Below are 9,345 nucleotides of genomic sequence, written 5' to 3' on the forward strand. Positions count from 1 at the left end.
TCTGTGAATCATTAACTGAACATTAGCATAAGGCATTCCAATAATGTTGATTGGCGCGTTAAGTTGCGATCTTTATCTAAATCCCTCGTAAATAATTAGAATAGGATCTGGACGGAAAAGATGTTAACCGTATAAGGTTTAAAATACTTTATATAGCATAAGAAATGAGAAACTGTGGTATGTCGCAAACTGTTGTCATGCCAAAATTATCTGTATAATTGTTGCTATCGAATGCTCTTGAGGGTGCAAAGACTACTAAAACCTGGTCTCGAGTAGGAATGCAGGCTTCCTCCTTGCGTGCAAGCCGAGGGAATGCTGTAAAAATGCTACGATTTCATGTGGCGGTATTATTACCCAAAACGCTGCACTGAATATAAATATTCTAGCGTCTTAGCAAAGCTGCTGATTAGATCAAAACACGTTTCTTAAAAGATATCTTATCCGTGACAGAAGCTCACAAAAATCTTGCTAGCTTACGGAGCAAAGTCCAGCAAAGTTTGACAACCAGGTTTGCCGAACTATGGTCCGCCACGCAATGCGACCAATTTCGCGCACCAAGTCCAGTGACAAAGAAGTCTGTGGCTTCGACCATCTACAAAAATCTGCGCAAAAAAAAAAACAACGATCAAATGCCACTTGACTCTTCGATCCTCGACTTCATTGAACGCAAAGGTCATCTGACATGTGGCGGCCCATCTTGGCACATGTGACCATTAAATATGCTTCACTGGATAGAGTGACGATACGGTAAAACACGTATATACGGCAAAACACGCCAAACATTATGAGCAGCGCCACGTCCTTGAAGCTTCGGAAAAAACGACTTCTGGGCTGCTCCACCCAAGGCTCTCTTTGCGTCAGGACAGCAGGTGAAAGCGGAATCATCGCGAGCGCGGCACGTATCGGTAAACTTTTTACGATATAGATGCACTGGTCATTGCCATTTCGTTGCTTAAAGCCGAATTGATTGCCATGAGAAGCCAGCTGTAGCGGAGCCCTTGAAGGTAGAATTGACGATTGAAATCATCTCATATCCTTTTACACTAACCTGCCTATGACGCAAGCGAGTGCAATGGAACACAAATTGTCATTCGATGACATTCATCGGCTTTGTCTTAACAGCAGAAACTAGTGCAGCATCCATCATATGGTGTTCGGGACAAACCCTGCATTGACGTGATTGTTAAGAATACGTTTAGACATACAAGCAAGAGTTTTGGAGCACACTTCAAGCGCTAAGAAAAATTTAACCCACACCACTGTCTCGGTTTGTGCCAAGATCCTGCAGAACCAGGATCCGCCTCTTTCGAGGATCTAACAGCAACATTGAAAGTCAGGGAGGTCCAGGGGTTGATCTCGAGCGTTCTTAGCGCAGTCTGGCACAGGGGCACAGGGCACAGGAGCACAGGGTACAGGGCACAGGGGCACAGGGCGCAGGACGCAGGGGCACAGGGCGCAGGGGCACAAGGCACAGGGGCACAGGGCACAGGGTACAGGGTACAGGGGTACAGGGCACAGGGCACAGGGGCCACTGGGCACAGGGGCACAGGGCACGGGGGCACAGGGGCACAGGGGCACAGGGCACAAGGGGTACAGGGCGCAGGGCAGGATGCCGCAATAGGAGAAAGCACAGCTTACGCAAATGCATTTGAAACACACGTTTAACGCGCCGTAGGCACGCGCAAAGTGAGTGTAGCGTAATACGGGCATCGCATGTCCTACGATCCTGTCTTATGCGCCTACCTGTAATTTAACTGTTAAGCTTCGCCACGTACATAACAATATGCCCCATAGATTTGATAAGGGGGCACGTGCACCCGGGTACGCGTGTATGTGTGCACGCCTCTGGTCTGGCAGATGGCTCACTGGCGGCTCAGTGATTTGTCCTGCATCTTCAAGTGATCATGTCAGTGTAGGACCGCGCCTCTCCACGGTAAGATCCTGGACACCAAAAGCATGAATGCTACGCCAGCCTCGTTTTCCTGGCAACAAGAATCTCGTGCGCTGCTTCTTCCGCACCACATGCTTTCCGCACACCCGCCGAAACCGTAGCCGGCCAAATCACATATGTCCACGCTAACCCTGTCTCGTCTGCAACCAACTGCATTAGGTTCTAACGAGACACTCCACTTCCCGACGGCATAATGGCGCACCGTATCGGAAAGCAAACACACAGCTCTATAGCATTTAAAGTCTGATTGACACAGATCAAAGATCTTTCCCAGCGGGTCAGTGTCCCCTCTGGCGTAACATTCCCGTAAACCGACCAGGGATCGCTTCCCAGCGGGTCAGTGTACACCTCTGGTGGAACATTCACGTAAACCGACCAGGGATCGCTCCCAGCGGGTCAGTGTCCCCTCTGGGTGCAACAATTCCGTAAACCGATCAGGGATCGTTCCCCAGCCGGTCAGTGTCACCTCTGGCGGAACATTCACGTAAAACCGATCAGTGGTCGTTCCCAGCCGGTCAGTGTCACCTCTGATGGAACATTCCCGTATACCGACCAGGGATCATTTCCCAACCGGTCAGTGTCGCCTCTGGTGAACATTCCTGCAAACCGATCAGGGATCATTTCCCAACCGGTCAGTGTCACCTCTGATGGAACATTCCCGTAAACCGGTCAGGGATCGTTTCCCAACCGGTCAGTGTCACCTCTGGTGAAACATTCCCGCAAACCGATCAGGATCATTTCCCAACTGGTCAGTGTCACCTATGATGGAACATTCACGTAAACCGATCAGGATCGTTTCCCAGCCGGTCAGTGCCACCTCTGGTGGAACATTCCCGCAAACCGATCAGGGATCGTTTCCCAACCGGTCAGTGTCACCTCTGGTGGAACATTCCCTTAAACCGATCAGGGATCATTTCCCGACCGGTCCAGTGTCATCTCTGGTGTAACATTCAGGTGAACCCAAGTACGCACGCTTACCTGTTGGAAAGCTCCAAAACATATTTCCACGCCGGGCAGTGATTGCGTGGAACTGGCTACCTCAAGCGCTGCGTCACAATTAGACCACCATACCATACCTCACCGTTGTGTCGTGCACCCTCAGCCATAGAGATCAAGCCATTTGGCAATTTTATTTATGTCTACTCCATCTCTGAAAAACGGACGATCATTTACAGAGATGGGCTATGCGCATGAAGTCTTCTTATTCGTAGGGGTATCCAATTGTCAGCTATTGCAAATAATCAGATTTTGTGGCGAGCCATGTCATAGGTCTCAAAGCATGAGGTTGTCAATCTGCCTTTTTGGGCGGTTTTTGTGTCAGTTGACCCATCCCAGCGTCGGCATGTTCGGAAAAGGAAAGGTCACTGAATATGGCACATTGATCGGTAGAGGTTTTGTGACGATCGGCTGATGGTTTTTACTTGCTGACCTTTCACCCGCCCCAATTTCACCATAGTCTGGAAAAGTCGAGCGAGTAGCCAAACCACATGGAATGGTGAAGGGTTCGGAGTGATCAGTCCCATCGGCTCAGAGCGAGGCGATGCCAACAAGTTCCGTCGGTCGTTTTATCTCTGCTAGTCTAGGGTCGGAATGGCCGACTATAGCACATCGTGTGGTGGGATTTTAGCCATTATTGATACCAAAAGTCCGTAATAAACAGTTTCAGGATGTGCATTAAGCAAAGTTTGAGCGTTTCATACATGAGTGGGACTAAAAAACATGTTTCATGTGCATGTTCATGTTCATTTTATCCCACGAATCATTCAACAAGTGGGTTTATTGTCTGGTTCCGTGAAGTTACAATATTAGTATGAACTCAATATTAGAACACGACAGCAACGCGACCACATTCGCACACTATCAACCATCCCGTCGCTCACACAACTTCGTCAAAAGCAAAATCATCAAACGTCAAAACATGTTACACAATGATGAGCAGGCGACGCTACACAACAGGACCGACTTTATCGTCCAGTCTCGTGTGAAGCTCCTCGCGGGTGCGGGCGACGTTGATGGTCGGCTGCAGGCGGCTCCAGGATGAAGCCGCGCGGTGCGAAAGGGCCGCGGTGCCACCGAGAGGCGAAGAGCTGGGCAGATAAAGGGCGCCGGCCGCTGCGAGGCACTCTGACATACAGCGATACATGGGGTGAACAGGGACCAAATCGACACCGGGGGCCCGCGAGGCACTCTGACATACAGCGATACATGGGGTGAACAGGGACCAAATCGACACCGGGGCCCGCGAGGCATATTCGACTTCTCCATGCCATTCGGCAAATAAGCCTATCCAGCTTCCCAAGATTATTCCTCCATTTCAACATGGTCTTTCCTGGGGGGTGAAATTCCACGAGCGGGTAGGTATTTTTGGGTCAGTGAGGAGGCATCTGCCCCCAGGGGGTAGATTCCAAAATACGACGTAGACATGGGCTGGTGAGGATTTTAAAAGTGAAGCGAATGGCTCATAATGGGACATATTTTTCATGCGCCTGCCTTTCGCTGGCTACTTTCAAGAGATGGGATTTGTCGCAGCGTTTAGGCGAAAACGAATTCGAAAGCTTGAAATAACCGACTGCGAAAACGATGTGACAAAAGCCATAAAGCCGGAGATTCTCCTGTAGAAACCAGGTCATAAAATGAAGGTTCTTCTGTCATGTATTCCTTATCTGGGTCCTGCTCCCGTCCTCCAGCCGTGGCCACTGGCCTGACTCGGCTGTCTCCAACATCCCTGACTGCAGTCTAATCATACGGCTGCTTTGTTACACATTTCTGGATCAGCGGTACCAATAATTGGTGTATAAAACATATGTTCAACACCTGCAACAGTGTCTTTTCCAAACTATCTTCCCTTACACTACACCATCGCAGAAAATGCCTTCCAAAAGCCTCCTTGCCTCAGGTATGAATTGCTCCAACGGACATTCAAACTGCCATCATTTAACGTAGCCGACTTGATCATCCTTTGTATGTAGGTAGGGCCATAGCCAGAGCCTTGCCAAGCGGAACACAGGGTTGACAAATACCTAAGTTATGGTTACCCCCCCCCCCCCCCCCCCAGAAAAAAAATCCCCAGATAAAGCTTATTTGTCAACAAGGTCATGGTGTGCTTCGTTTTAATTGCTTGTTTTTACATTGTTACCAGAACAAAAACCAGGAAGTACCGTGAGATCAACTTTGCATTTTGGGGTCAATATATTGCAGATATCGGGCGTTCAGCGACTGCATAGAATAAGTCACCGACGCTCTAAATTCACAACGGTTTAGTGGACCTGCTTTAAACCGATAAAATTCAGAAGCTTTGCCAAAATTTTGTCTGGGTTCTACCCACATCAGACATTGTGAAGGTACATTGTGAATCGATATGTTTAAAGATGAGAATTTGATTGTAGATCGAGTGGTCAACATTTGTATTAACATGGCTAGGCCTGTTTGTCTAAAAATGTTCGAAATTTAGTTAGAAGCGATTAGTGATACAATTTTTGTAACGTGGTTTGAACATGCGCGCTCGCAAATCTCAGCAACAAAACCTCGACACACCAGGCATTGTAATCCCAGTAGTCCGCCCAGCGTCAGCCCAGCCGCTCACACTTAGTCGTGGTTCACCGGTGGGCGAAAATGATGACTCTTCCGAAAGAATTACCTTTAAAAAACTTTAATCATTAACGATGCAAATTATGGGACGTAGGTTTGAACATGCACACTTGCAAATCTTAGCAATAAAAACCTCGACGCCAAGCGCTGCAGTCTCCATAGACCGCGCAACCTCAAGCAGCTAACATCGAGCCGCGGCCAACGGCGTAAAGAAAATTATGACGCCTCTGAAAGAAGTACCTTTGAACGCTTCAGAGCACCAAATCTTACAGCTAAAAGGTAGTCTTGACGTATGTTTCACCTATGCGATTTTAGACTGGTGCTAAGAACGGGTTGGCCCTTTCAGCAACGCGAAAGTGCTCCAGAAATCTGGTGGTGGAACTGGGGGAATAAAGGAAGAATCTCTATTTTTCGTGTTGGTGTAACTTTTAATCTGTCTAGAGAATAGATTAACACGGCGCCCGCCGCTTAGTGTCAATTGCAGTGGTCAATGCCATTCGGTTTTACGGAAGCTGCAGCCCAGGCCATCGCTGTCCTTGCTCTCGAGGTTGCCGACGCGCATGCTCAAACCTTTGATGTTATTTTGCTAATCCATTCTGAAAAGAACGAACGTCCTCAGGCAGACATGGGATGGCTTTGTTCGTTTTTTAAACTCATTTCGACCCGCACCATCCAGTAATAATAAGACTCCTTATTTCCTTCCGGGCAAGGGGCCCCTTGAGTAGAACACTAGGGGCACGTTACCATTTCCGGTCAAGGGCTGAAGGACCATTTATCACGGCGAACAGGGAGTCCAATGAGATTTCTCCCGCAGAGGCGGCTTCGTGGCACGTGCAAAATGGAAGGTCTGGTCTGGGCCAGACGAGTCCAGTTGAATAGTACCAGCTTCAGAGAAAACATACTGATAATGCACACTTGTATTACTGTTAGTGTAAACATCCAGGCTATTCATGGTAGTGTGACCAACCTCAAACTAGCGTTCATTAGCTTCCAGTCTCTGTTCCCCATACACCATTTATCAACTTTCGTTGGCATCCCTTGCTTAGCTTATCTGATCTAACTGGCCAAATTTCTATACAACCAGTGCACTTTGTGCGCGAGCTGGTGTGAACGCGCACTAGCAAGTACAGGACAATATGACATGATGCTCACAACCAGACGACCTCACCATGGTTCACATTTGATTCCCTTTAATGGAATACCGCCGCTGGCAGAATGAGACTGCATCGCTTTATCGTTTCCTGCCGGAGGGTGCAGCGAACCTCATCCTCTTCAAAATTATAAGTACCTTTCAAAGGCATCTTTGCTATTGGTTTTCCGGGACTTAGCAAACAAAGTATGAATGCAAAGAGTAACTTTTCAACACAAACAAGTAATTAACAACTAAAATTTGCTTCCATTAAAACTTGTCTGGTTCCACAACGTTATTGCCTGAGATGCTGTCATACTGGAAATGATAACAAAGAAAGCGCTAATGAAAATTTTGTTCCTGTTCGTAGAATACATGCTCGTTTTCAAAAATCATATAAGCAATACTTTTGAAGCATTTGCCATTCCATTAAGAATAATGAAGGGAGTATGGAGCGTGTAATATGTGACCTAACATAAGGTCAAACATCTTAAAGATACATCAAAAACCTTCCCTTTTTGCTTCGCCGTAGTTCGTTTCTTCATGCAGTCGGAATATAGCGACTTTTCACCAGGTCAGAAGTCCTCAATTTTCTAAAATTTCGAAATTATGGCTTGCAGACAACTCAGTTCTCGGAACACATTTCCCAATCGTCGTGAAACCTTCTTTGTTCGACGTGCCACAACTGGTCCCTCTTGCATTTGCAAAATGATGTAGGTATGCCCAGAGTTGCCAATCCTTGTAAATTATTGGGGGACCAAACCGGAGGCCCGACAACCTAAAGTCATGCAGGGTTGGATCCAGGGAGCAGGCACTGGACGCACGCGTCTCTTCTGATTGGCACCGTTAAGGCGCCCCTTTAGAAGCCGCCTTAGGGCGCTGATAGTGCTCTTATGTGGCGGTCATGGGAGGCGGCACTCATTTTCGTTGTGGGAGACGGGGACAGGGTTAGCCATGAAGAACTTAGGTCACCCCCATATTCCGGAGCTTTTCACTTTAACCTCACAAACCATTGCATGTCTTATGGCGCTTGGTATGTGAAGTTTATTGCATCGTTTACCCACATAGCTGTTACGATTTGTATCAGGTGGTATTAGCAACCACGACTTTCTGTTGTGAGTGGTGCGAGACGCAACTACGCAGAAAGATCAAAGAAGGTAATCTTTGTGTTACGATCACCTTTTACCCATGTTTTTGTAGTATTCCAGCCACAAATAATGGGGGGGGGGACTAAGCCAACATTAGGGGGGCCCACTCAGTATTGCGGGAGGGGGCAGCCCGCACAAAAGAATACAAATTTACGCCCGTGGGGCGTATTTTATGTATCCTATTCAATCAGCTAACTATTACCATCTAGCCGAAATATGATGCAAATAATGGTCAGTGTGGATTTTGCATCATGAATTATAGAACATAACTAAGTATTGTTGAGCACTGTTGATTATGATGATGTTGTCGGTTATAATTGTTGATGCCATGAATTAGTAGCATTGAGAAATTATGGTACGACAACAAATTTAGACCAAAATTTTCACACGTCTCTTGCAAGTCGTGAAAAAATCGTAACTTAAATAAATCTTTCTGTTTCACACAGGGCCCTGTATCCTGTACCCAGGCACAAAAAAAAATACAATTGGGGTATGCACTTTGGCCGAATGACCTAGCCTCCAGCCCCGTAACTGGATCCGTTAATGTAGTCAGACATTTTCCGTCCCATAGGCACCAAACATATATGGTTGTCGTATACAGCAGTGGATCTACCATCACAAGAACACCCTTTCTCTCGTAATTAAATCGTGTTTGGTCTCACCACCAGGTGAAAATCTTAACTGCTGGGCGAATAAACGATGCAATAAGCTTAACACACCTAGGTCCATAAGATGCACAAAGGTTTGAGAGGCAATCCGGAAAGTTCTAAAACGCAGGAATGGCTAGGTCATTTTTAACTAACCCAGTCCCCGTCCCCACAACCAAAAAGAGGTGCCGCCCCCCGCGGTCGCCATAAAAGAGTACCTTTGGCGCTCTAAGGCGATCTTTACTTTCCGATCAGAAGGGGTCCGCGCCTCCAGTGCCCCCCCCCCCCCCCCCCCACCACTTCCCTCTAGATCTACCTCTGCATGGGTGCTGTGTTGCTTGAATTAAACACTATTTTGAATTGTGTAAAGTTTTTAATGTGAACTGTCTTTTGCCAAAAGTGGGTGGATCAGATGCGTTAAGAAAACCGCAGACGGGGTGGGGTGGGGGGGGGAGGGGCGGATAGATCCCTGGGCTGTCGGTCCAGCTCCCAGTCAATTATAAAATTGACACCCCCGGTGCATCCGGCTGCAAATTTCTTTCAGTAGACGAAAAATGTTTTTAGAAGAGGCTGTGCGTACACGCCATCCAATAACGGAGAGCGGTTACGCACCGGGCCTATACACCCTCCAAAGTGGAGGGCGGCTACGCACCGGGCATAACGTTGTCCAAAAATCTGTCAGATGTTTGCACGCGCCAAGCGCACGCGGACTGCCAGTCTTGGAGGGGAGCCCGGGATGCACAATCTCGTGCAAAAAGTCGGCTCAGTGCGTTATATGTATGAGACGATCACGAAATCCATCTACCCACTCTAAGCCAGTTGTTTTCTGATTACAAAGTATCGGCCGGCAGGCCCGCATCCACGGTGGACGGATGGTCGGCG

Source organism: Pollicipes pollicipes, unplaced genomic scaffold (assembly GCF_011947565.3).
Source record: "Pollicipes pollicipes isolate AB1234 unplaced genomic scaffold, Ppol_2.1 Scaffold_6138;HRSCAF=7277_pilon_pilon_pilon, whole genome shotgun sequence".
Classification (NCBI taxonomy): Eukaryota; Metazoa; Arthropoda; class Thecostraca; order Pollicipedomorpha; family Pollicipedidae; genus Pollicipes; species Pollicipes pollicipes.